Source organism: Narcine bancroftii, chromosome 3 (assembly GCF_036971445.1).
Source record: "Narcine bancroftii isolate sNarBan1 chromosome 3, sNarBan1.hap1, whole genome shotgun sequence".
Classification (NCBI taxonomy): domain Eukaryota; kingdom Metazoa; phylum Chordata; class Chondrichthyes; order Torpediniformes; family Narcinidae; genus Narcine; species Narcine bancroftii.
In genome coordinates, this window is record NC_091471.1 from 243,288,742 (window position 1) to 243,316,410 (window position 27,669).

Sequence of the window (27,669 nt, forward strand, 5' to 3'; positions counted from 1 at the left end):
AAATTATCCCACCAAACAACTACAGAAATCCCCTCCAGAATCGAGCTCGCCAAACACCCCTCTCCACTGCCAACTACTGGAGATATAAGAGTTTAATAAGGCTGAGCCGTGGTAAGCAATGTGGATATAAAAAAAGGGCGAGGACCACTGATATCTCCAATTGCTCACTATTTCGGGAATGATAACTCGCCCGTTCCAGATAACCCTTCCATGGATCGAGACCCTGAGCAAGGGCTGCATTTTCAGAGGGGATCGTGTCAGTCAGTGGAGATGTAAAAAAAAACAAGGTCACCTCTCAGCTCTCACAGGGGTAGTTGTGCCCCCCCTCGACCATCATACTCCTCAACGACAAACTCAATCAGGGACTCATTTAAAGACCCTCACTTAGGCACCTTATTGACTTTCTATTTGTTCTCTCTGTATTCCCTTTGTTATCTGTTCACAGTTATTTATTTGTTTACATTATTTGTTTATTATCTAAATGTCATGTGTTTAGGAAAAGGGGAGATGCAGAGAGATTTTGGTGTTGCTATGCATCAGTCATTGAAAGTGGGCGTGCAGGCACAGCAGGTGGTGAGGAAAGTGAATGCTCTGTTGGTATTCATAGCAAGAGGATTTGAGTCCAGGAGTAGGGAGATCCTGCTGCAGCTGTACAGGGCCTTGGTGAGACCACACCTGGAGTACTGCGTGCAGTTTTGGTCTCCTTATCGGAGGAAGGACATCCTCACCATGGAGGGGATGCAGAGAAGATTCACTAGACTGATACCAAGGATGGAAGGACTTGCATATGAAGAAAGGTTGGATTGACAAGGCTTGTATTCTCTGGAATTTAGAAGATTGAGGGGGGGGGATCTTAGAGAAACATTTAAAACTAGACTAGACACAGAAAGGTTTTTGGGAAAAACCAGAAACAGTGGTCACAGTTTAAGGATAAGGGGGAAATTTTTTAGGACTGAGATGAGGAAAAATTTCTTCTCTCAGAGGGTGGTAGATCTGTGGAATTCTTTGCCACAGGAAGTAGTTGAGGCTGGTTAACCATATAACCACTTACAGCACAGAACAGGCCAGTTCGGCCCTACTAGTCCATGCCGTAGCAAATCCCCACCCTCCTAGTCCCACTGACCAGCACCCGGTCCATACCCCTCTAGTCCCCTCCTATCCATGTAACGATCCAGTCTTTCCTTAAATGTAACCAATGATCCCGCCTTGACCACGTCTGCAGGAAGCTCATTCCACATCCCCACCACCCTCTGCGTAAAGAAATTTCCCCTCATGTTCCCTTTATAATTTTCCCCCTTCAATCTTAAACCATGTCCTCTAGTTTGAATCTCCGCCTTTCTTAATTGAAAAAGCCTATCCACATTTACTCTGTCTGTCCCTTTTAAAATCTTAAACACCTCTATCAAGTCCCCTCTCAATCTTCTACGCTCCAGAGAAAAAAGCCCCAGTCTGCACAACCTTTCCCTGTAACTCAGACCCTGTCTCCTTGTCAATTTTTAAGAGTAGGTTAGAATTGACCCTTGTGGCTCAGGGGATCAGGGGGTATGGGGAGAAGGCAGGAACCGGGTACTGATCAGTCATGTTCATATTGAATGGCAGTGTAGGCTTGAAGGGCCAAATGGCCTCCTCCTGCACCTCTTTTCCTGTTTCTATGATTTGTGCCGTGTTGAGTTTATTTTTTACACTACCGATCAGTGGTAGTTCTGCCATGCCCACAGGAAAAAGGAACCTCAGGGATGCATTTGATGTCACGTATGTACTCTTGACAATAAATCTGAATCTAGTGTAAAGTATAGCACAACTTCAAGGTCATTGTCAGATGCACCAGTGATAAATTCATGAGCAGTGCAGCTCATACATAGTTCAACATGTATGAGGGAGAGCAGTTGGAGCAAAGGCAACATAATTTTACTGTTCAGGTCTCTGCAACACTGGATAACGAAGATTTTGCTTCCTGGACATGTTTGGGTGTATTTTATGGATTTTGGGCTGCAGATCACAAAAGTCATCTTAAAATTTTCATATCACGTACTTTTTTTTTAAAAATGACCAATTTTTGTGATTTCCTGTCATATTTTAAGTTGACTTCAACCACACAAAACCATGAAGTACAACATGTCGTTGAAAATCAATTTTCTGCATTCTCACTTGGACGTCTTCCCTGCTGGTCTTGCGCAGTGATGAACACGTCAAAAGTTTTCACCAGGAAATTGCGATTATGGACCGCAGTGTCAAGGCGACTGGAATCCATCAGTGCTGCGGACTATTCTTGGACACTAACACAAGAGTCATCAGATGCTGAGTGCGAACAAAAATCCGCGGCAAAAGACTTTCAGGTCAGTTGAACTGATTCAATGAGTCAGCATTACGCTAAATCAATGTTTCTCCAACTTCCTACTTGATACAGCAAATCAGAAATTATCTTCGTATTCAGCTTGAACTTGTCTATCATAATCCCCAATTTGTTTTCAGGAAGCAAACTTTTTCAAAAAATGTGTTGCCCAGTGTAAACAGCAAGAAAGAAACCGTCCTTGACCCAACTGGTGAGTGATGAATATGTGTGACAGGATTGTGGCCTGTATTCAATATCTTCCCAAAGCAGTGGGAAGAGTAGATCAAGTCGATGGAGGAGAGGAGGAGTTTGTGCGGCAGCCAGAGATTTGTTCACAACCCCCAGCAATTTCTTTGGGTGTTGGGTGGAGCTGCCCCCATACTGAGCAGTGATTATAGATTCTTTTAATGTCGTGAAATAAATCAGAAAATGTGATATTAGATGAAATTTCCTTTAGTCTATTGTAAGGCAGACAAAGACTTGCCATCAGCAGAAATTACCTGGCAGCCCTTACAAGAGAAAGAGAACCAAAAGAGCGTCTTCCCCCCCCCACCCCCGAGAGTCATGGAGTGTCCGTGGATTCACTTCCAGCACTCCCATAGCCTCTGCAGCCACAAATGGCTTCAGTTCAAACCTGAGCTCTTTGTGCAAATCTCCAGCACACTCAGGAAGCCTCCTTGGCACATTCTCGAATCCCGGTTCCAATACATTCTCGAGCCAGTCTCCAGCCTCGTGCGAGTCCTTTGACCGGAGTCCACAGCCTGTCTGCGTTCCTCTCCTTGAATTGCTTGTGTGCTCTTCAGCCTCAGAGCCCCTTGCTAGTCCGCCGCTGTGGTCACTGTCCTGTGGGTTGTCTCCTTCTCAAATGGGGGGGGAGTGGGGAGTGGAGTGGACACCCCATTTCTTGGTGACCTGTGCTAGCCCTCTGTAATCCCTGGAGGTCACTGCTGAACATGGGCACCGCCATCTTGGGCCCAGATCTGAGGTCATGTGATTTTAAAATAAACCACCATCGACTCCTTTAACAGGCCATTTAAAGCCTGTACGTGCCAATGGTGGTTGGACCCAATGGGGGAAGGCTGTGTCTCTGCTCCCTGCAGGTCCTCACCAGTGCTACATTTTTTTGTTTAGAAGTTGTAACGTCAAATGTCCTCAGGCTTCTGAAGAAGTAGAGGCACTGGTGCAATTTCTTAGCCCTTGTGTTAACATCAGGATAGGCCATTGGAGACATTTACTAAAACCATTACAGCCCTCTTCAGCCTTTCTAGTTTGTCCCAAACTATTTTTCTGCTTAGTCCCACTGACCTTCACCCAGCCCATAGCCCTCCATACCTCTCCCATCCATGTACCTATCCAAATTCTTCTTCAATGTTCAATTTGAGCCCACTCTTCAGCTGGAAGCTTATTCCATACTCCCTACGTGAAGAAGTTTCCCTCTCCCCTCCCCCACCCCTTTCACCCTTAACCCATGTCCTCTGGTTTGTATCTCACCTACCCTCAGTGGAATAACCCGACCTCCATTTATTCTATCTATTCCCCTCATAATTTTAAATCCCTCTATCATATCTCCCTTATGGTCCAGGGAATAACCTGTTTAACTCAGTTCCTGAAGTCCAGACAACATCCTAGTAAATCTTCTCTGCACTCTTTCCATCCTATTGATCTCTTTCCTGTAGTTAGATAACTATAACTGCACACAATACTCCATTTATTAATGCAGTGGTACTGCACGGTAACAGGCCCTTCCTGTCCTTGAACACCCCCTGCCCAAATACACCCATGTCACTAATTAACCACATACATCTTTGAAATGTGGTACTCTCTGAAGTTATTTTCTCCACCTTATCACCATCGTATCTGCTCCCAGGATGAAGTCTTCCATACCAGATCATTAGTGATGTCCTCCTTCTAAAAACACATGGCTTTCCCATTACCACCATCTACTCACCCGCACATTGGCCCTGGCCCCCTGCGGCCCCATGCGCAATAAGGACAGGATTCCCTTTGTTCTCACCTACCACCACACCAGCCTCTGCATCCAACACATCCGCCTTTATTTCTGCCACCTCCACACACATATTCTACTCTCCTCCCCTCTTCACTTTCCCCTCAGTGACTCCCTACCAATCACCCCCTTGGCACCTACTCCTGTTTCCACAGGAGATGCTGCACTTGCACCCACACATCCTCCCTCACTACCCTTCGGGACCCCAAACAGTCCTTCTGAGTGAAGCAACGTTTCACGTGCGAATCTACAGGAGTCACCTACTGCAGCGGGTGCTCCCTCTGTGGTCTCCTCTACATCGAGAGACTGGGACACAGGCCAGGATGTCACTTCATTGAGCACCTCGGTTCTGTCTGCCACAGTAGCGTGGACCTCCCAGTGGCCACCCATTTCAATTCCCCATCCCATTCCCTTGCTGGCATGTCTGTCCATGGTCTCAGACTGAGACCACCTGAAAATTGGAAGAACAACACATCCTCCAACCAGATGGCATTAACATTGACTTGACTTCTCAGGTTTCCGATAGAAACTCCACATCTTTCCCCAGGTCTCATTTCCTCTAGTGTTCTCTTCCCCCCTCTCTCTTTTTTCTCTGTCACAGAGCTAAAATCAATTCTTACCTTTCCCCTTATCATATCCAATTTACACCTTTTGTCTGTTGGTGTGGACCCCTTCCCCCTCCCATTCTTCCCTTTTTCCCCAACATTCCAATAGAGACGCCTGTCTCTTTTAAAACTCACATCTTGAGGAAGGGCTCAGGCCTGTAACATTGGTAATATATATTTACCTCTTAAGGACGCTGCAAGACCGGCTGAGTCCCTCCAGCATCTCTCTGTTTTTACAATGACTGTGTCTACAGACTTTCATCTTTCACTTCATTTCGCCAAAGATATTTTGGAGTTTATGGGAGCTTGCTGTGTACAAATGGACTCATATCCTATACAACAACCTTACAAAAAATACTCCACTCTCTGTACAATGTTTCCAAGGCAGTGGGAGTTATGGACAGAGTTGATGCGTGTGTAACCCACAATGGACCATTAGACATCGAATCAGAAATAGGTTATTCTGCCCATTTTAGTCTGCCCCACCATTTAATCGTGAGCTGATCCATTTTCCCCACTCGGTCCAACTGACCGGCCTTCTCCCCTTAGTCTTTGATGCCCTGGCTAATCAAGAACCTGTCAATCTCGGTCTTAAATGCACCCAAATGGCTTGGCCTGCACAATTGTCTGTGGCAAAAAAAAATTCGACAGAATCCTCTGGCCAAAGAAATTCCTCCACATCTCTGTTCTGAGAGGATACCCTTCAATCCTGAAGTGGTGCCCTCTTATCCTAGACTCTCCCACCAGGGGGAACAACCTTTCTATGTCTACTCTGTCCATGCCTTTCAACATGCAAAATATTTCAATGAGATTCCCCCCCCCATTCTTCTAAATCCCAACGAGTCCAGGCCAAGAGCTGTCAAACCCTCCTCATATGATAACCCTTTCATTCCCAGAATCATCCTTGTGAACCTCCAGAAGCAGAATTTATCGTAATGATCCAGTTACGAAATTTGTTGTTTTGCATCAGCGTCACAGGTGCATTTATATAAACCACCTTACAGCAATAAATAAAAATAGTGCCCAAAAAAGTCAAAGTGAGACAGTGTCTGTGGTTTATTGATTATTCAGGAATCTGATGCAGAGGGGAAGAAGCCGTCCTTGTGCTCATCTTCAGGTGATCCTAGAGGATAGAGGCTGCTTTCTTAACACACTGCCTCTTGTAGATGCCCTTGATAGAGTAAAGTCTGGTGCCTGTGATGTCACAGGCCACGTTAACAACTCTCTGGAGTTTTTTCTTGTCCGAACAAGTCAGTAGTACACCTGTAGAAATTTTTAGCAGTTTTCAGTGACGTACCGAATCTCCTCAAACACCTCACAAAGTACGGCCGCTGGCGAGCCTTCTTCATGATCACATCGACATGGAGGCTCCAGGACAGATCGTCGGAGATGTTTGACACCCAGGAATTTGAGGTTCTTGACTCTCTGTACCGGTTTGTGTTGCCCTGACTTGCTCCTGAAGCCCACAATCATCTTCTTGGTTTTGCTAACGTTGAGGGCAAGGTTGTTGGTGATCATCTCCCTCCTGAATGTTTCCTCGAGGAGCAACATGAGATGCATCACCAAGGCACAACACTATTATGGGGCCTGCGGCCCGGACTCGAATCCGCCACTATTACGAGTTGGTACGTTATCCCCGTGAACTGTGAGGTAATTCTCAGGGTGCTCCCACCTTCCAAAATGTAGGGGGTTGGCAAGTTAGTTGGGTATAATTGGAAGGTACATATATCATGGACCAGAAAGGCCTTCTACTGTACTATATCATTAAAAAAAAAACCCAGTAAGTCACAGGAGCCCAAACAAGCTGTCAAAATGAAAGAGAGAACGGTATAGGTGCCATTGGAACAATTAAACTGTGGATTAGTGGAGAGTTGGGGGGGGGAGGTTGGTGGGGAGTAATCAGTGGAAATTACCCACTTGAAACAGAATGTTTCTTACTTATCATTGGGACTGACTGGTCAGGAATTTTCTGTCTCCGTACTTTCACTCAATGGAAGGCTTCAGAGAATGCAACATGCTGCGATGTGGTTACATTGTCATCCTGCTGAGGAGATTACAGAAAGTTGTTTTTTTTAAAAATTCTCTTCCGACAGAACACGGTCGCGTGTCGCCTGGGCTGAGCCTGCGATAGGATTATCTGAGGAGAAAAAGGACCTCTGGCACGACACCAGAAACTGCACCATAGGGCCTGAGAGCTCACTGCACCATGGACGCTGCCCTGACTGATGTGGTCAGGTCAGGAATGAGAGGCTCCCCTCAAGGCATGGTTAGCGGGACACTATTACAGTGGCAGTTAGTGGTCTCGAATCCGGCGCTATCTGTAAGGAGTTTGTACGTTCTCACTTCATGGACTTCCTTCAGGTGCTCCAGATTCCACCCACCCTCCAAACACATACAGGGTTTGTAGGTTAATTGGTCACATGGGCTGGAAGGGCCCGTAAATTTAAAAAAAACCCTTTGTTCCTTCATCAGTAACCCTGCCTTTGCTAATCTCGATCGCCACTTCTGGCATTCATCTCATGGAAATCATACAGCCCAGTTCCCACCCTTCTCCCCTTCGTCTCTTTCCACGCAAAAAACATGCAGGAGAAACTCAGCAGGTCGCGCGGGGTTCGTGGGAAGTAAAGGATAACCAACGGCTCGGGCCTGGACCCTTTTGCCGAGGTACAAGGAAAAAGCAGGCAGGTGTCTGAATAAATAGGTAGGGGGGGGGACGGGGGACAGGAGGGAGGAAGGGCAGTGGGGAGGGGCACAGCCTTACAGGGGAAAAGTGAGACAGTTTCTCCAGCATGCTTGCATATTGGTCTCCACCCCAGCATCTGCAGAGTTTCCTGTTTTACCCTCGAAGAAGGGCTCCAGCCCTCTTTATCTTTGAGACAAAAAATAAACTGTCTGACCTGTGGAGTTTCTCCAGCATCATGTTTTTATTTCCATCCCGCTGTCGTGTTTTATTCCTGTTGAACGCCACTGATCACTTCCTTTGATTATCCATAAAGTTTATTCTTTGATCAAATGTTCTCATCTTCATACCTCTTTCATGGCTTAAATGTCAAAATTTAGATATTTTCGATTGAGACATACAGCATGACAACAGGCCCTGTTGGCCCACAAGCCCCTATTGCTCAATTAAACCCCTTAAGTTTTGACGGGTAGGAGGAAACTGGAGCCCCTGAGGAAAACCCACGCAGACATGGGGAGAACGTACAAACTCCTTACAGACAGCGTGGGATTCAAATCCAGGTCACTGGCGCAGTAACAGCGTTGCATTGACCGTTACGCTAACAGTGCCGCCCGATTATAAGGTTACAAACTTCCTGTAACATAAGACTCGGTTAAAGTTTCTATCTAACTAAACACCTGTTCTTCCACCGGGATCACAGAAATTGACTGCAGCAACTCCAAATAACACAGTGGTTGCAGCCCGCTAACCGGGACACAACCTGGCATGCAAAATGGCTGCGCAGAACCAACGATGTTCGTGCCAGGTGGCCACATGCACAGCAGGAAACAGCAAGCAATGGTGGGAACACCACTCAGTCGAAGACTGGCACTGCCGTGGTATCAGCAGCGAGGACTGAATATAAGCAGAGCTACCGGTGCAACCAGAGTGTGTGTGTGTTTCCATATTTTGCGGTAGCGCACACACTACATGGTCAATGTTCTCCAGACTCCTACTGAAAGATTTTGTTGCCAAAAGATCAGAATTAAAAATTCTCAATGTGGTGCACATTGACGCTAGTCAATAAAGCCAATTACCATCTTAATGTAAAGGGAAACATCCCACTGCTCATGTTAAATGACTGCTTCTTTGCCACCAGTTACCGCGTAAAGCAATTTCTCCTGTATCGACCATTATCACCGCAAAATTAGATTCCTGACAGACACCAGCTTATGGTGATAAGATTGGGTTGAATGACACGATTTGATCTCTATGCACAAACGTGCAGATTAATATATGTATTTTCCCATCCAAATTATGCTTCCATGCAAGTATTGTGTCTTGCTGAGGCATCGTGGCAGGCACACAACCTTGTTGTTAAGCCTTCATTTGGAAGGAAAGAACAGAGACTACAGACTCGATGCTCCCACATCTCTGGAGTAGACCACCAACCCATGAGCTTCTGAAGGAGTGGAATCAAAGAGATTACCACAGAGATATAGATGAATGATTGAGGGAGATGGGATGTGGGTAGAAGAGGGAAATGGGCATAGTTTAAAGGTGTGAGTAGATGGGTAGGCTTTGGAAACAGGCCCTTCAGGGCAACAGGGGAAGGGGCTTGTGGCCGTACAAATAAAAACAAACACACAATGCTGGAGAAACTCAGCTTCTCTACATCGGAGAGACAAAACACAGACTGGGAGATCGCTTCGCTGAGCACCTTCACTCTGTCCGTATCAATGACAGGGATCTCCCAGCGGCCAGCCATTTCAATTCCACGAGCCACTCCCTCACTGTCCATGGCATCACTGCTGACAAACCAAGGTCTCTGGTAAATTGGAGGAGCAACACCAAATATTCTATCTGGGCACTCTCCCACCGGGTGACATCGACTTCCCCGATTTCTGCTAGACCACTCCCCATTCTTCCCCATCCCACTCTTCTTTCCTCCAGCTCTCCAAACCCCCCTCTCCATTCAGAGTCTTCCCCCCTCCCCTTGTTTGCTGGTGTGTCCTCCCTTGCCCACCCATCACCACCCATCATGTGCAGGGTTAGGGCCAGAACAAGTCTTACCTGGGAGGCATTAGGGTAATCACAGTGAGGAGGAGGGTGCACAATCTCACCCTTGGAAGCTCACTCAGTGGCGGGGGTGGTGGGTTTGCATACCTGTGAGCTGCCCACACATGATAATCAAACAAATAGAAAAAATATAAGGTAAAAAAAAGAGCTACCAGCTGCTGACCACGATGAACCTCCTCTGAGCGGCTCCCTGACAGGCAGCAGGCTAGAAGGCAGCTCAGGGGAACAGCTTCCATCAGCACAGGGACCAAGGCCGGTTCAACAGGCTCTCGGCCACCCTTCCCACCCCGTGCTCCTCACCCATGAGGATTTCTCCTGCTTTGTATCTTGCCGTGATGCATCGCAGGCGACAGGCGTGCACTTCGCCCCCCCCTCCCAAACCAGGCGCCTGCCTACATTTTGCTCATACTTTGATGAAGGGCTGAAACCCAGAACATTGGTTATGATTCTTTACTGTTTGACCTGCTGAGTTTCTCTCGAATTGTGTGTTTTTACTTCAATCACGGTGACTACAGACTGTCATTTTACTCTTGTGTTGTTTCCAATTGGATACTTGCCCACAATGCAGGACAAACAGCCTCCTTTGGTACAGGAATTATTTGCCTAAACATTCCCTGCGAGTTCATTGAGAAAACACCCCAATGATATCAAACAGCATTGGTTATTCCTTGTAAAGATAGATTGCTTGTGCCTGGCTGCACAAGACTGCAGCCATGTTATGTCTTGGTGTTGTTGTGACTTCTGCAGGTGAGATTCAGTCAATTCTCCTCGAGCTGCCCAGCACCTTCATTGCTAGAGGGGAGGTTATGAGCAGGGAGGTTATGCTGCATCCGGAGAAACTTGCGGGTCATCCTTTCTTGAGGAAGAATGTACTGGCCTTGGAGGCAGTGGAGAGGAGGTTCATCCCAGAGGTTGGAGAGATTGAGTCATCTGGGACTGTACTCACTGGAATTTAGAAGAATGAGAGGGAATCTTATGAAAGCATATCAAATTATAAAAGGCAGAGATAAGATTGAGGTAGGTAGGTTGCTTACATTGGTAGGTGAGACCAGAACTAGGGGACACAGTCTCAAGATTCAGGGTAGTAGATTTAGGACAGAGATGAGGAGGAACTGCTTTTCCCAGAGAATTCGCTCCCCATTGAAACAGTGGAGTCAACCTCAGTAAATATATTTAAGACAAGGTTGGATAAATTATTTATTTTTAAACAAAGTAGGGGAATTAAGGGATATGGGGAAAAGGCAGAGAGGTGGAGATGGGCCCATCATCAGATCAGCCAAGAATGGTAGAGCAGGCTCGATGGGCCAGATGGCCAACTCCTGATCCTTGTGTCTAATAACTGACCATAAATCAGTTATTTAAATATTATCCATTGCAAAAATTCAGAGAGCACACCAAATTTCATCACATGGAATGTAATCAAAGTCTGTGACCGACTTGTACAGACTATTGAAGGTCATTATAAAAAAGGCTCACACAGCATAGCATCAACTTTCTTGCCAACGTTTCTCTCTGAGATATGGTTCACAGAGCTGGTTCGGTCTGTCCTCCTGCCTCCTGTCCACGAAGAAGTCGGCAAACTTGAGACCGTTTCACTCTCAAACTGAGAGGTTGCTTGGGACTGGGGGTGGGGAGGGGAGCGGGGAGGTGAATTGCAATGGGGAGGGTGATCCTCCCTGCCTTTCTGAGGGAAGACACCAAGAATTCCTTCAGAGAAAGGAGGCACATGGAGTTAAATCATTCTGACCATTCGAGAGTAATCTGCAGGAATTAGAATTAACTTCACATTCACCACCCCCCCCCCCCACCCATAAATTGGGAGAAAATTTATCTGTTCATTTGTAAGATAGGAGAAGAGTTTTACTGCTTGGAAAACAGCCCTTTTGGGCCAAAGTGTCTATGCCGGCTACCCTCTCAGGAAAGAGACATGCAATTTTTGTTAGTAATTGATGAGCTTGTTACAACCCATCTAAATAGAAGGTCCAAAGCTTTGTGATGTGTTATACTCAATGAATGATTGAAGAGAGAGCTGTGAGCCATTTTCTTCAATTGAAATATGGTCTATGAAAGAAGCAATTCATTTGTGAAGCTGCAAGCAAAAGATTCCAAGGTGGCGAGGGTGGAGAGGTGGTGGGGGGGGTGGGGTCAGAGCGAGGGAAAGAGGCAAGGCGAGGGAAAGAGAGAAGGATGAGACAGTGAGAGAGAGGGTGGGAGAAGGTGGGAGAGGGAAAGAGAATGAGGGAGGGAGGGAGAGAGAGCAGCAATAGGCCCTTCAGCCCTTCAAAACTGCCCTGAACATCAACCTATTTACACTAATCCTTTGACACCACTTCTAATTCATTTCACCTTCTTAACCCAGTTTCCATTCGCAGTTTCAAGAAATTCAAGATTGCTTTATCGTCGTGTAAAGGGTGTAATATTGCACAAAATTTCCTTTTGTCTACCACAATTCAGACAAAGATTCATCATCACCATAAATTGCCCCCCCCCTTTCTGTCAGAGAAGGAGAAATAACAGAGAGTTCCCCCCCACAACCCAGAGACCCTGAGTATCCGTGGATTTGTCTCCAGCCACACAGACTCTAATCCAAGCCCAAGCTCCAGATCCGAAACGATCGACTAACCTATCAACCCATCAACTAACCTACCAACCCACCCATCTTTTAGGAGGGAGGGAACCCAGCATAGATTTTTTTTTCGCCTCGCAGGGGACGAAGGGTTCAGGGGATTGGGCAGAATTATGTGGAGTTTGAAGGGCAAATGAGCCGTGATCTTTTTGAATGGTGGAGCAGGATTGAGAAGCAAAATGCCTACTCCCTTTCATGTTCTCAAGGATTGTGTTTGAGAGCATCAGGATAAAATGGAAAGCACCTTTCACCTTCACCTCAGTTTTTTAAAGATGCAAGTCTGACAAAAATGCTAGGAATAGACTTCCCACATTCCGAGTCTCCACATGCATCAGGAATTCTGTGAAAACCCTGCTTAATTCACATCAGGCATTTAGAGATTTAGCAGCAATCTCAGAGGCCAGGCATTTGGAAAGGACAAACAAGTGAAAGGAGTACAGAGTATATGAAAGTGTGGAGGAATGTTAGGCACATGACTGAGTAGCGGGGTAGCTAGACCAAGTTAACACACCAGAGAAACTCAGCGGGTCACCGAAGTAAAAGGCAGTCAACCTTTTTTTGGGTCTGAGCCCTTCGTCAGGGCTCAGGTTTCCTGACGAAGGGGCTCAGGCCTGAAACGTTGATTACTTCCTCCCTGAACAGCCGAGTTCCTCCGGCAATTTTGGGTGTTGCAATGGACACCAGAATTTCGTTTAGCTTCAGTTGGGACAAGGTTGGAGCTTGGTTCCCTGTCAGGCCATAAGCCACAGAAGCAGAAATAAGCCATTCAGCCCATCGAGTCTGCCCCACCATTTAATAATGAGCTGATCCATTTTACCACTCAGCCCCACTGCCCAGCCTCTCCCCTAACCTTTGATACCCTGGCTAATCAAAAACCTGTCAATCTCAGTCTTAAATACACCCAATGACTTGGTCTCCACACCCATCCGAGGCAACAAATTCCACAGATTTGCCACCCTCTGGCTGAAAAAAATTCTTACACATTTCTGTTCTAAGTGGATGCCCTTCGATCCTCAAGTTTGACCTCTTGTCCGAGACACTCCCACCTTGGGAAACAACCTTTCTACATCAACTCTGTCCATGCCTGTCAACATTCAAAATGTTTTAATGAGATTTCCCCCCCATCCTACTAAATTCCAACGAGTACAGGCCAAGAGCTGACAACCTCATGTGATAACCCTTTCATTTCCAGAATCATTCTCGTGAACTTCCTTTGAACCCTCTCTAACGTCAGTGCATCCTTTCTCAAATGAAGAGCCCCAAACTGCTCACAATCCTCCATGTGAGCTGTCGCCAGTGCCTTATGAAGCCTCAACATCACATCCCTGCTCTTATGTTCTATTCCTCTTGATATGTATGCCAGCATTTACCACCATCTCAACCTGAAAGTTTACCTTTAAGTGATTCTGCACAAGGACTTCCAGGTCCCTTTGCATCTGGGCATTTTCAATTTTCTCCCCATTTAAAAAAAGTTTGCCCATTTATTTTTTCTACCAAAATGCATGACCATACACTTTCAGACATTCGCCACTTCTCTGCCCATTCTCCAAATCAGTCTACATACTAAGTGTTTCCTCTACACTACCTGCTCCTCCACTTATCGTCTGCAAACTTGACCACAAAGCCATTCAGGCCAATGTACGCCATAGAAAGAAGTGGCCCAAACATCGGCCCCTGTTGAACACCACTAGCAACTGGCAGCCGACCAGAATATAATCCTTTGTATTCCAACTCTCTGCTTCCTACCAATCAGCTAGTCCTCTACCCATGCTAGTTCATTTCCTGTTATACCATGGGCTCTTGTTAAATGGCTCCATGTGCAGCACCTTGTCAAATGCCGTCTGAAAATCCAAATGCACAACATCTACTGCAGTTCCCTTATCCAACCTGCTGGTCACGTCCTCAAAGAATTCCAATAAAAAGCAGGATTTTCCCTGAAGGAAACCATGCTGGCTTTGAATGGTCCTGTCATGTGTGGCAAGTACTCAGTAACCTCATCCCTTACAATCGACTCCAACCACTGGCATCAGGCTAACTGGCCTATAATTTGCAATTTTCCAGTCCTTCTGGACCAGGCTAGAATATCTACCACTACCTCTATCAGGACCCGAGGGTACAATCCATCTGGTCTGGGAGACTTATCCACCCCTAGACCATTCAGCTTTCTGAACACCATCTCCCTTGAAATAATAGCTGCACTCACTTCCCTTCCCTGATACCTTTTGGCATCTGGCTAGTGCCTTCCACAGTGAAGACTGATACAAGATATTCATTTAATTCCTTGTCTCTGGCATCAATTTCAAGTGATCCTACATCTACTCTCACCTCTCTTTTATATACAATACTTTAAGAAGTATCTGATATTATTTGTTATCTTACTTTCATACCATCTTTTTCCTTCCTTATGGGTATTTTTAAGTCATTTTCTGCAAGTTTTTCAAAACTTCCAATTCCTCCATCTTCCCACTAATTTTTGCTTCCTTGCACACCGTCTCTTTTGCTTTTACATTGGCCTACACTTTCCCTAGTCAACCACAGTTGTGACATTTCTCCATTCGAGTATTTCCTCTCTTTTTGCTCTGCATTCAACTTGCACCTTCCTCATTTCTTGTAGACACATTCAATTACTTCTCTGCCCTCTTCCTTACTACTGGGTCCTTCCAATCTACTTTGGCCAGTTCCTCTCTCATGCCACTGTAATTCCCTTTACATCATTGAAATAATGACACATCCGACTTTATTTTTCTTCTTGCAAAATCTCAAATCGAACTCAATCATGTTTGAGATCACTGCCCCCTAACCCTAACCCCTAATGGTTCCTTTACTCTAAGCTCTCAAATCACCTTGGGTGCATTACTCAACACCCATTCCAGTACAACCGATCATGAACAAGTTGTTCTAAAAAGCCATTTCATCAGCTTTCTGCAAAATCTATCTCTTGAGATCCAGTCCCAAACTGGTTTTCCCAATCTACTTGCATATTAAAATCCCCTATGACACACATGTCAAACTCTGGCCCGCGGGCCAAATTTGGCCCGCGATATAATTATATTTGGCCCGCAAGATCATTTCAAAAATGTATTAGAGGTGGCAGCGAGAGCCGATGCTGTTTTTTGGTAATGTCACCCCCACCATCCTCCCCCTTCATTGCACATCCTTCCCCACCCCCTAACTATCCCTTCCCCCCTAAAACCACCCCCCTTAAAAGATGGCCAGAATATTCTCAAAAAGGAATCCAGAATGGTAAAGTTCCACAAACCTTCTGCTGGGAATCCTAACAACACCCGGGCATCAGATCCACGGGACGCGGAGGGAGCAAGAGTGTTGCAGGTTGACCATGCAAAGTTTGAGAACGGGGAAAACAAAATTGTAACACGAGAAGTCTGTCGATGTCATCAGCCGGCAAGCCAGTTGGAAGGCTCCCCACACAACCAGTCACTTCTCCCACCTGTCGAGCGGTGCGGCGGATTGGCAAGCGCCTGTGATTTCCTGTCGGCGCGACAGACATAGCAGGCTGGGCACGGCCCCCCCTGTTCCGCAAAGGCTGATTGGCAGTGTGCTGGGCCTGAGTGGGTGGGTAAGCAGGGGTGGGCAGAGGGTGTAGGTGAGGAGCAATGGGCAGGGGAAGTTATGGTGGTGCGAGGGGCAGTTAGAGGGAGGGATGAGTAGAAGGAAGGGTGGATAGGGAAGAGGTAAAAGGGGAGGGGCAGGGCAAGTAGGGGAGGGGTGATTAGAGGGTGAGAGATGGGTAGAGGGAGGAACAGGTTGAGGGGAGAGGCAGTAGAGGGGCGTGTATAGGATGGGGTGGGTAGAGGCAGAGCGAGTGGAGTGAGGGGTGAGTAGAGGTTGGGTAAAGGACTGGTCAGGTAGAGGGATGGTGGGTCGAGGGTGAATAGAGGCCTAGAGCCTGAGGAGTGAGCAGGAAATGCTGAGTCCTGATGCAGGCCAAAATGGACACAGCCTGTGAATGCTGACTACATCTCCACAGGGACTAAATATGTTTCCCTCAGGTCAAGCAAAGGGTGAACTTGAGCTACCTACTCCTGACCTGTAACATTATCCTCCTAAAGTTATATCCTAAAGTTTAACATTACATATGTTGAAAGAAGAGAAAACATGCAGATGTTGTTGAAAATTTTCAATAAATATTTAGTTCGGCCCTCGACTTAGTCCAAGTTTTTAATTTTGGCCCTCCGTGAATTTGAGTTTGACACCCCTGCCCTATGACCACCATAACATTACCCTACTGTCACACCTTTTCTAACTATCTGATGTTGCAATCCAGATACTGTTTGGAGGTATGTATCTAACAACCAACGGTCTTTTAAAAAAAAAACTATTTAAAATTTTGAATATACAATGAATAACACCCCACCTCCCCAAAAATCCACCCCCAAAGAAGGGAAAAGAAAAAGAAATGGAGATTTACATCAAAAATACAATAAACCACCATGGATCAAAGCAACACCACCACAATGAGCTTCAGGGAATTCAACATTTTAATCCCATATAGTCCAAATAAGGGACCATACTTTAAAAAGATAATCATCATGTAAATTATACTTTTTTTTCGCCAATGGAATACATGACCTCAATTCCAGATGCCATCTCTGCAACCCCAAATCAGTCTAATTTTTCCAAGTAACAGCTATACATTTCCTTGCTACAGCAATCGCCAACCTTAGAAACGCAATTTGATACAGTCACCCTCAAAGTCAAACTCAACCTTTTGACATTACCTAATAAGAACAATGTCTTTTCATCCTTGCCATTTCTTAGCTCAACCTACAAGGATTCTATATCTTCTGATCCCATGTCACCTCTTTCTAATGATTTAATGTTGTTTCTGACTAACGGAGCCACACTATCTGCTTACCTTTGTCTTCTTGAGCCCAATGACATCCATCCTTTAGCTATGATTGCCATTTCATCCCTGCCCATGTGTAACTGTACTACAAGGGCCATCCACTTTATTCCTTATGCTGCGTGCATTTAAATACAAACCCTCCAGCCCTGTGTTTGTTACATTAAGACCCCATGTCCCTGTTGCATTGCAATGCACTCACATGGCTGCAATCTGCTGCCCTTCCACACAAACTTCCTACATGTACGGCAACTGCCTCTTCCTCTGCTTCACTTTGACTCCCACCCCCCTGCGAATCTAGTTTAACCACCATCTCCCCCCCCCCCCCCCCCATAGCAGTAGCAAACCTCCCTGCCAGGATATTGGTTCCCCTTGAGTTCAGGTACAACCTGTCTCACTTGTACAGGTCACCCCTTCCCCAGAAAAGGTTCCCAAGATCCAAGAATTTGAAACCCTGCACCATCTCCTCAGCCACTCATTTGTCTGCACTACCTTCTTGGTCTGGCCTTCCCTAGCCTGTGGCACTAGCAGTAATCCAGACATCAGCACCTCGGAGGTCCTCTTTCCTAACTCCTGAAACTTGTTTTGCAGGACCTCTACCCCACTCCTGTCTATGTCATTGGTACCATGACCTCTGGCTGGTCACCCTCCCCCTTAAGCATATTCTGCACTCGCTCTGAGTATCCTGGACCTGAGCATCCCAGGAGGCAAAGGGGGAATGGCCACAGGGGCACCCTGCACTGCCTGTCTCCTTGTCCTCCCCTGACCGTCACCAAGCATCATCCTCCTATCCAAGGTGTGATTGCTTCCCTGCAACTCCTGTCAATCACCCCCTCTGCCTCCTGCAGGATCCGGAGTTCCAACTCCAGCTCCCTAACACAAACTGTCAGGAGCTGCAGTTGGGGGCCCTTCTCGCAGAGGAAGTAATCTCAGTCAAGTCAGTTAGGCACTGATAAAACAGCCAAGGGCAAGTGAAGACAATTACACGTCCTCTAGAACATCTCTCTTTTTGGCTATTCCACCTTCCCCCCTGCCCCCCCAGGATTCTGCTCAAGGTTAATGAGCCCCCTGCCTTGTGAAGCCATCAAGTTTAGCTGGTGTCATCCGAACGTCTCTCCTACAGGCTACTTAAAAAAAAGGTAATGGACCTGTGGTGTCGCTCAAAGTTGTAGCGACAAACTGGCCCTGCTTGTCACGTATGGTCAGCATGGCAAAAATGGCACCACGGACCTTCTCTTCCGGCCCAGACCAGAAGAACTCATGCGAGCTTGCATCAGCGTGACACAAGCTTTGGAAGGGGTGGGTCAGACACAGCCTTAAAGGCTGCAGCGTGGAATTCAAAGTAAACCAGTTGTGTTTGTCAGCCTGTTGTCTGTCTTTTTGCTGCACTCTTACGCATCCCGCTATGCCCCCTTAAATGTGCTGTGGTCCCCGGGGAATGCCCCCATTGAGAATGGTTGCTCTGGAACATAGAACAGTACAACTTGGGGACAAACACTTCTGCTGACAAGTCTGTACTGATCAGGATTCCCAAATTAAGCTAACACTCTACTCCTCGTCTGTGCATCAACATGTAGTCCTCATGGGTTTTTTTTCTTTTGCTAGTCATCTTCTTTGATGTGCTCACATCACGTACGCATGCAGCCTTTCTTTTTTAGTCATCTGTACGGATGGTCGTAAGTCGGGGACTACCTAGATCTATCAAGAAGCCTCTTAAAGACTACTGTTGTATCTGCTTCCACCGCTATCTCTAGCGAACCATTCCAGTCATCTATGGGTCAAATATTCACCCCATACATCTCCTTTAAACTCCTAACCTTCCTTTAAATGTTAAGTCCTCCCGTATTTAACATTTTTATCTTGTGGAAAAAGACTCTGACAAGCTATGCTTCTCATAATTTTCTAAAGTCCTACCTGGTCCCAATACCTCAGAGGAAGCGGCTCACATTTGTCCCACCTCTCCCCCACCATAGGTCAAGCCCTCTGATCCAGGAAACATCCTGGTGAATCTCTTCTACATCCTTTCCAAAGTCTTTCCTGAAGTGGTGCAACCAGAATGATGCACAATACTCCAAATCCGACCTAGTCAAAGTTTTAGACTAGAGATCTCCCACGTGACTGCTGTACTCTTACACGCCACATCCCACCCCACGAAGGCAAGTTTATTGTCATCTGATTGCACAAGTACACCCTGACAAAACACACAGACACACAAACAGATGTAACACACATAGAAACAATACACATGCAGGACAAGTCTTCAGATGTACAAATAAATAAGTAAATATTGTTTCATGAACAATGGGAGGAGGGATCCTCTCTGCCACTCTTATGTTCCTGTGGATTAACCTCCAATCCATTTCTCTACAGTATCCATACCATAAGCAAGATCCCATGTGCCTTCTTATCAGCTTTCAAGGAGCTATGATTTTGAGCCCCGAGAACCAGCCCCAGGCCCCTATATTCTCAATAACAGAAATTAAATGGCATCGAACTTTTTTTTGCAAAACCTTGCAAAAAATTCACCAACGTGTAATAGTCAATACCATGTGTGTATATATATATATATATATAGATAAAAAATTTTATTTATTTATTTTTTTAAATCGATCCCCCTCTTTTGGGCCCAGCCGCCTGCCCATCCAAGACTCCGACACCCCGACTGCCGTCTCTCACCCAGGCCCCAGCCATCTGAGCGCCCGACGCCCTGACCCTTCGCTGCCCGTCCACCGGAGCTCCGAACTGCAGATCTTCGCCTCGGCCACCTGCCCACCAGAGCTCCCAATGCCCCAACTGTGGACCTCGCCTTGGCCACCCGTCCATTCCAGCTCCTGACGCCTTGAATGGCGCAGGTACTTACAGTGGTCAAAAGTAGTAGTATGCATGTAATAGTCGACCCCCTAAATTTTACCCTAAAAACTGGTCCCTGAACTGGACTGTAACATCCATATATGCAGTTTCAGGGCAGATTTGGAGTTGGTCGGGTCAGGATTTAATTTTACACCTGAGCAGACATTAAATGAGATGGTGCTGAAATCAGCTGGCACGCACCACTGATCAATACACAGAAGTTATGGGGGTCATGGCCAGACCACATAAAACATGAGTGGGACTGCAACTGAAGCGATTTGTGGTCATCGCATTACAGGATGTCTGAGTGCATGTGAAAGTGACTTACAAGGACAACATCGGGATTGCAGACATCCAGAGAGGGAGGTTGGGTCAGCTTGGGTTGCATTCAGTGAAAAGAACAGAAGCAGAGGGAAGATTTTACCAATGCATTTAAATTGCAAGAAGCCCAGATCCAGAGATGAGGATAACAAAACACCAAGAGACAGAGATTTAAGGCAATTGTTTGAAAGATTTGAAGAGAAGTAGGGCAAACTGGTCTGTTGATGCAGAGCTGGCATGGATTCAATGGACCCAATGGCCTCCTTCCAAGCTGAAATAATAGCTCAATAGTTTCTCAAACTTATTTTGCTGCACCCACATCATTTCTATCTCCCAGAATTCTTCACTTTAAATGAGAAACAATGGATGCAATTAGATTTATATTTCCAGCCTATTTCCCCCCTACCCTCATCTCCCAACTTTTCCATTCCTGTTGGCAAAACTGGGAACCAGCTTTTAAAACCATGTGCCAGTTGGAGGTGTGGCATTGCTGGACGAAACTAACTAGACCTCACACAAAAGACATGCATGTGGCAGTGAACAACTTTCACTCCTTTCATGATTTATTTTTCTTTAGTCTTGAGAATTGCCCACGCAGATGGTTTTGCCTTGATACAATAGAAGAGAACAGCTCCTACTTGAGAGATGAAAAGTTTTTTTTTAAATCCCATGTGCATCACTCAATTCCTCCTGAAAACTTGCATATTATGCAATAGAGCTCACCGAGGCAATCTGAAAGAGGTGGGGGGGAGCCCGAGGAGGGGGGAGCCCGAGAGGGGGTGAGCCCGAGGGGGGGGGGAGCCCGAGGGGAGGGAGCCTGAGGGGGGGGAGCCCGAGAGGTGGGGGAGCCCGAGAGGGGGGGGAGCCCGAGGGGGTGGGGAGCTCGAGGAGGTGGGGAGCTCGAGGGGGGGGGGGAGCTCGAGGGGGGGGGGAGCTCGAGGGGGGGGGAGCTCGAGGGGGGGGAGCCCGAGAGGGGGGGGGAGCCCGAGAGGGGGAGGGAGCCCGAGAGGGGGGAGCCCGAGAGGGGGGGGAGCCCAAGGGAGTGGAGCCCGAGGGGGGGGAGCCCGAGGGGGGGGGAGCGAGGGGGGGTAGCGAGGGTGGGGGTAGTGAGGGGGGGGTAGCGAGGGGGGTGGTAGCGAGGGGGGGGAAGTGAGGGGGGGAAGCGAGGGCGGGGGGAGGCGAGGGGGGAAGCGAGGGGGGGAAGCGAGGGGGGGGAAGCGAGGGGGGAAGAGAGGGGGAAGCGAGGGGGGAAGCGAGGGGGGGAAGCGAGGGGGGGAGCGAGGGGGGAAGCGAGGGGGGGAAGCGAGGGAGGGGAGCGAGGGGGGGGAGCGAAGGGGGGAGCGAGGGGGGGGAGCGAGGGGGGGAGCGGGGGGGGAGCGGGGGGCGGGGGGGAGCGAGGGGGGGAGCGAGGGGGGAGCGAGAGCAAAATAAAAATGAAGCTCAAACTTGTCCTCTTTCAGGAAAAATAATCTAATCTCTTTCAAAACATTGTATCTTCAGGAGGCAGTGAGGAACATTTGAGGAAAAATAAAAGCTGTCATATTTGTTTTTTCAACAAATAAAAGTTTCCAATTTAATCTGCAAGGTTAACATGATTTTTTGAAGAACAATGGGGGCTTTAATATGCTGTATATCTTCATTTTTCTGATGACACAGTGTTTTCCCAGGAAACAATAAGTGCAATGACTGTTCGACCAACTGTTGCATCGGACATGTTCTTGTAGAAGTGGGTCTTTTTTTTAGACAGTCATTTGTTAACTATTCTTTGGCGATGATCCCGCGGAATCCTAATGGTCATTTGTCGGTCAGTTGTATAAAGGATTCGCATTCTTTTTCCCCTTTAACTGTTCGAGCGTAGCGGTTAGTGTGACACGGTTACACAGCCAGCGACCTAGTGTTCAAATCCAACGCTGACTATGAAGAGTTTGTACACTCTCCCTGTGTCTGCGTGGGCTCCTTCTGGGTGTTCTGGTTTCCTATCGCCCTTCAAAATATACTGGGTTATAGGTCAATCTGGTGTAATTGGGCGTCACGGGCTCATGGACTGGGAGGGCCTGTTACCATGTTGTATGTCTAAATTTAAATTTGAACTGCACCAGAAACTTTCTCCAGACAGAATCAATGGCAGTCTATCTGTGTATCAGCTGTGGCACAGTAGGAAGAATGCTAGCCTCCAGGTAAGACAGTCATCAATTCAAATTGCACTTTAACACTTCTGAGTGGAACTAAGAGAATGCCAGGGGCATGGTCTGTCAGAAGAAGCATTAAGCTGCCTTCTAAACAGGTGAAAGTTGGCTGGAAAACGTTATAACACAGAAATGGGCCTTTTGGCCTAACTCATTTATGCTGACCACATTGTCTACCTAACCACCTGTGGCAACAAATTCCACAGATTCACCACCCTCTGGCTGAAGAAGTTCCTCTGCATCTCTGTTCTAGCAGATGCCCTTCAGTCCTGGAATTGTGCCCTCTTGGGAACCATGGGAAACGACGACTCTATCCATGCCTTTCAACATTCAAAATGTTTCATTCTCCCAAATTCTAACGAGGGCAGGCCAAACCCATCAAATGTTCTCCGTGTGATGACCCTTTCATTCCCAGATCCAAGTGAACTTTCTTTGAACCCCCTCCAACATCACTGTCATCTTTCCTTAAATGAGTATGGTTGGAGAAGCAGTTAGTGCAACGCCTTTACAGCACCAATGATCGGGATCAGAACTGGGTTCGCATCCTGCGCTGTTTTTGATGAGTTTGTACGTTCTCCCTGTGTCTGCGTGGGTTTCTTCCCATCCTTCAAAACCTTCTGGGGTGTAGGCTAATTGGGTGTAATTTGGGTTGCATGGACTTGTAGAGCTGAATTGGCCTGTTACAGTGCTGTATGTCTAATTTAAAACTGCTCACAATACTCCAAGTGCCTCAAAAGCCTCAACATCACATTCCTACTCTTGCACTCTATTCCTCTTGAAATTATGTGGGGCATCACCTCTGGAGACATAGCTTTAGAAACAAAGTTTTATGGTACTTTGCAGGGTTATGATTGAGAGGTGAAGCAATGGGCATAAAAGGAGTGCTGTATAATGAACCAGCATAGTCTTCAGGAGCTGAATGATCTTTTGCTGTGCTGTATCTGGTCTGTGATTCTCTGATAGGCGGTGGTCAGACCAGAGGCGTTTAAGGCAGATGGGCGATAGATGGGCTGCCGAGGCCAAAAATTGGGGGTCGACTTTCACATGCAATATATGGAAAAGGCCAAAAGTAATGGGGGTCGGCTTTTACATGGTATCAGCTGTTAAATGAGTATATATGGTACATGATGTACTGGAGTGGCATGGTTGGCTTAGCAGTTGTCGCAAAGCCTTTACTGCACCAGTGATTGGGACAGGGGTTTGAATCCTGCACTGTCTGTAAGGAGTTGGTACATTCTCCCATGTCTGCAAGGGTTTTTTTTCCCCAGGGGCTCCGGTTTCCTCCCACCCTCCAAAACGTACAGAGAGTCTAAGTTAATTGCTTGAAATTGGATGGGAGGACTTGTGGGCTGAAATGGCCTGCTACTGTGCTGTATGTCTAATTTAATACAAGCACGAGATTATTTTTCCCTTGTGGGCCAGGCAGAATTTTTAATTACAAGCAACTCTAAACTACACACAAGAAGAAAAATGTAAACAAAAGGAACTGTAAACAAACTGACTGTGGAAATGTAAAAATATACATATTCAGTAATAAATATTTAGGCAAATGACGAGTTCTTAAATGGAGTCTTTGTTGAGGAGTCTGATGGTGGAGGGTAGCAGGTACTCCTGAACCTGATGGTGCCAGTCTTGTTGCACCGATACCTTTTCCTGATGGCAGCAGCAAGAACAGAGTGTGTGGATCCTTGGCGATTGCTGCTGCTCTCGGACGGCAGCATTCCATGCAAATGTTCTCGACGGTGGGGAGAGTTCTACACTAACCGTGCTGCCTTTGACACCACCGTGCCCCCTTGTCGCCACCCGCCCCTGTTGTTTTGAGGGGCTTTCCCTCTGCCTCAATACCCAGGGACGGAAGGACTCTGGTCCTTTCCCACAGCGCCCTCGTGCTGGCTGCACCGAGCCTTGGTGCGCCCCTAGCACGCACTCCTACAACCTGAAATTTGTTCCACAGGGGAAACTCTCTGTCATGCAAAAATCCTCTGTGCGATAAGGATTCCCATTAGACTGACAGAGCTAACCCTTTCTTAGGTAGACTATCTGGATGTGAAGCCTGAACTAATTTAATTACAGATGACATTATTTAAATTTGATGAAAATCACAATGGGAGTGGACACAAAGGGATTTTAATCAAGATCATATTAGAAAGGACTGCACTGGGAGAAATGATAATTACCACCTTCTGCTCATTTCATTTGAACAGTGACCCATTGGGGAATGTGCAAATTAGAAAATATCAGTGACCCACGTCACTGCTCAGATATCCTGAGCGAATTACTCATTTAATGCTGAATTAAATCCAATTTGGAGTCTTGGTTGAGGCTTGATTGAGAGATCAATTCGCATCAGATGTTTCTATCCGCAGGTTGTTAGAGCACATCAGTCCCAGGTTGCGGTGATGAAGGACCATTGATTAGCTGATATTTCACTGGGATCCCCTCCGTCTCAGTCAGAACAGTTTCTTTCATTTCACTTCATCTCTTTGCATTTCCTTCCATCACATTCTCTCAAGTACAAATGGTAAAAGCAATGCACTGGAGATCGCCCTGGCCGTCTACATCACAGTGTGGTGTGGTTGCTGTAGAGTATCGGATCTACAGGACAAAAAAGCTGGCAGAGGATCACTGGGGTCTCCCTCCATTTCCACCACACCTCCCCCCACCCCATCGATGCGATCGACCAGGATTGTTGTCTGAAGAGAATGTGCAAATATCACCAAGGGACCCCTTTTACCCCACACCCACAGCATCTTTCAGCTGCTCCTGTCAGGAAAGAGATACAGGAGGATCAGAGCCAGCACCACCAGGCTGATGAAGAGATCTTTCCCATGGGCAGCGAGAACCCTGAATGAACAAAAGGAACTTCTCAGACTGACCCTTCGAGTCTCTCATATTCGCGAACAATATCTATTTTTATATATGTTTGCCTTTATGCGTGTTATGTCTGGTTTGCATGTTTTGCACTGAGGACCGGAGAACGCTGTTTCATCGGGTTGAAGTTGTACAATCATAAGATAATAAACTTGAACTTGAATGAAAGCGGGTGCAAATTGTATTGATATTTCATTCTCACTTACTCTCATTGTGGTGGGTGTCCCAGGACAGCTTATTAGAGATACATCTATTCAATCATTGCCCTTTGGAAATGGTCAACACCTGACTCAAGCCTGCACACCACTTTCTGGGCTGTAGAAAGTTAATGGTTAGTGAGCTGCATGGGTGGGCAAAGCTGACATGGTGGAAGGGGCATAATTCACTCCACAGTATTATGGGGAGAGTGGGGAGTGGAGACCCAGCATTCCCCGCAGGGTCCTACTGCCCAGGCCAAGTGGTGACGGCTCTGTACAGGCTTTAATAGTCTTTTAAAGGAGCGCTGGTGTTTTATTTCAATCCTGCAACCGTGGGGTGTCAGGACCCCAGATGGCAGGGCCTGTATAAGACAACTGCCGCAAGGAGTTGCAGTGGACTGGCGCAGAGCACTAGTTATGGGGAGAATCCCCCATTGTGAAGGAGAAGCAGAGGAGACAACCCCAAGTCAGTGACCATAGTGGTGGACCATTGAGGGGTTCTGCAGCTGTAGGATACACACACATGCGATGAGTTGTTGCTGACTTGCAGGCAAGAAGTGAACATGGGCTGCGGGCTACTGGAAACTTGAAATCAAAGGACCAGTGGAGGCTGGCTCATGAAAAACCAGGATCTGATAGAGTACTGAGGGCAAGAAGGGATCCCAAGGGTGCTGAAGGCTTCTTCATCATGTCAGAGGTCTGAACTTAGTGGAATGATCACCAATTGAACTTCCCCATTCAATGTCAGCTCAAAAACTTGGTGGGTTAGAAGGAGATAAACCAGACATGGACCAAATGGTTTTTGGGGAGGAGTGTGTTCTGGAGCCCTTGGTGTTGGCAATTAAGTGTCACTGGTGGAACTATGAAATTAGGGTAAACAAGAGGAAAGGAATGAGTGGATCACCGAAGGTCAGTTGGACATTGGGATGGAAGAGGTTGCAGAGAAGTCAAACATGAAAGTCTGTCTGTAGACACCATGGTTGAAGCAAAAACACAATGTTGGAGAAACCAATGTTTCAAGCTTGAGCCCTTCATCAAAGTGTAGAAAATTGTCAGCAGGCGTCTGAACCAAAAGGTAAGGGGCCGTGAGGGATGCATGACCGTGAAGGAGGTAATAGGTGGAGAAGGGAGGGACAGCAGGAAGCAGGGGAGAGGAGGGATGGCTCAGTGAATAGGGAGCACAGGTTGTTGGACTGGAAGAGTATAGAGATGGAGGAAAAAAACTGCTGGAGAAACTTAGCAGGTCAGACAGTGTACTTTATATAGCAAAGATAAATAACCAACATTTCGGGCCTGCTCCCTTCATCAAGGGGCCCTGCTCAAGTCCCCCCAAAAAATTGGTCATGCATCTTGATCTTTGCTGTATAACGTGCACTGAGTTTCTCCAGCAGTGTGTGTTCTTTTTACTTCAACCAGTGTCTGCAGGCTTTACCTGGCTTGAGCACACCCCCCCCCTCCCCCACCACCACCTCACAGAACTGCTGACAGCAAACTAAAACCCCGCAGAAGACCCCCAGGACTCTCTCCAGCCAAACCATCCCTGCATTCTGCGCCAATGGATAGATTACGCGCCCTGTCTCGCTTCTCCAAAAAGGATGTGCACGAGATTCCCAAATCTGCAAGGATTTTAAATCAAAACCCCACGCAATGTCATGGTCTTCTAGTGCACTCCTCCTGTGGGGTTTCATCTCTCCGCCACCGTGCCAGCTCGCACCGGCATCTCTATTTATGGGCTTGAATGTGTGAACTGCCCTCCCCTCCCTCCCTACCTACCACCTTAAGAGCCGCGCTCCTCCCTCAGCCCCGGTCCATTGCTGCGCCGGGAGGTAGGTGGCTGGGAAATGCTGGCGAGGCTTTCTTGCTGCAGAGACGGGCTTTCCCATTAACCGACGGGGCGCAGACGCGGCAGCCGAACTTCCACGGGAGAGCCTTGGACTCGCAGGAAAGCCGGCGTCTTCTCTCCCCCAAGCAGCGAACAGAAAAGCAAGCCATTCCGTAACAGGTATCATTTCAGAAATGTTATAACGGGGGGGGGGGGGGGGGGGGGGTCCGGTTAAATGCAACATTTCTCAAA

At 47.1% G+C, this 27,669-nt stretch overlaps 1 protein-coding gene and 1 long non-coding RNA gene across 2 annotated transcripts in view; both read left to right on the forward strand.

The window, feature by feature from the left end:
* The first annotated feature begins 1,561 nt into the window (after positions 1–1,561).
* On the forward strand, positions 1,562–7,616 carry LOC138756433 (uncharacterized). The gene is made up of 3 exons (XR_011353066.1): positions 1,562–2,336; positions 2,473–2,543; positions 7,036–7,616. It is a non-coding gene; the product is annotated as an uncharacterized lncRNA (long non-coding RNA).
* A 19,759-nt stretch (positions 7,617–27,375) lies between these two features.
* Positions 27,376–27,669, forward strand: part of LOC138758432 (riboflavin-binding protein-like) — a 45,023-nt gene continuing 44,729 nt past the window's right edge. Inside the window, exon 1 of the mRNA XM_069927341.1 lies at positions 27,376–27,597. The gene's annotated coding sequence lies outside the window, so the exon portion shown is untranslated. The remainder of the gene's footprint in view (positions 27,598–27,669) is intronic.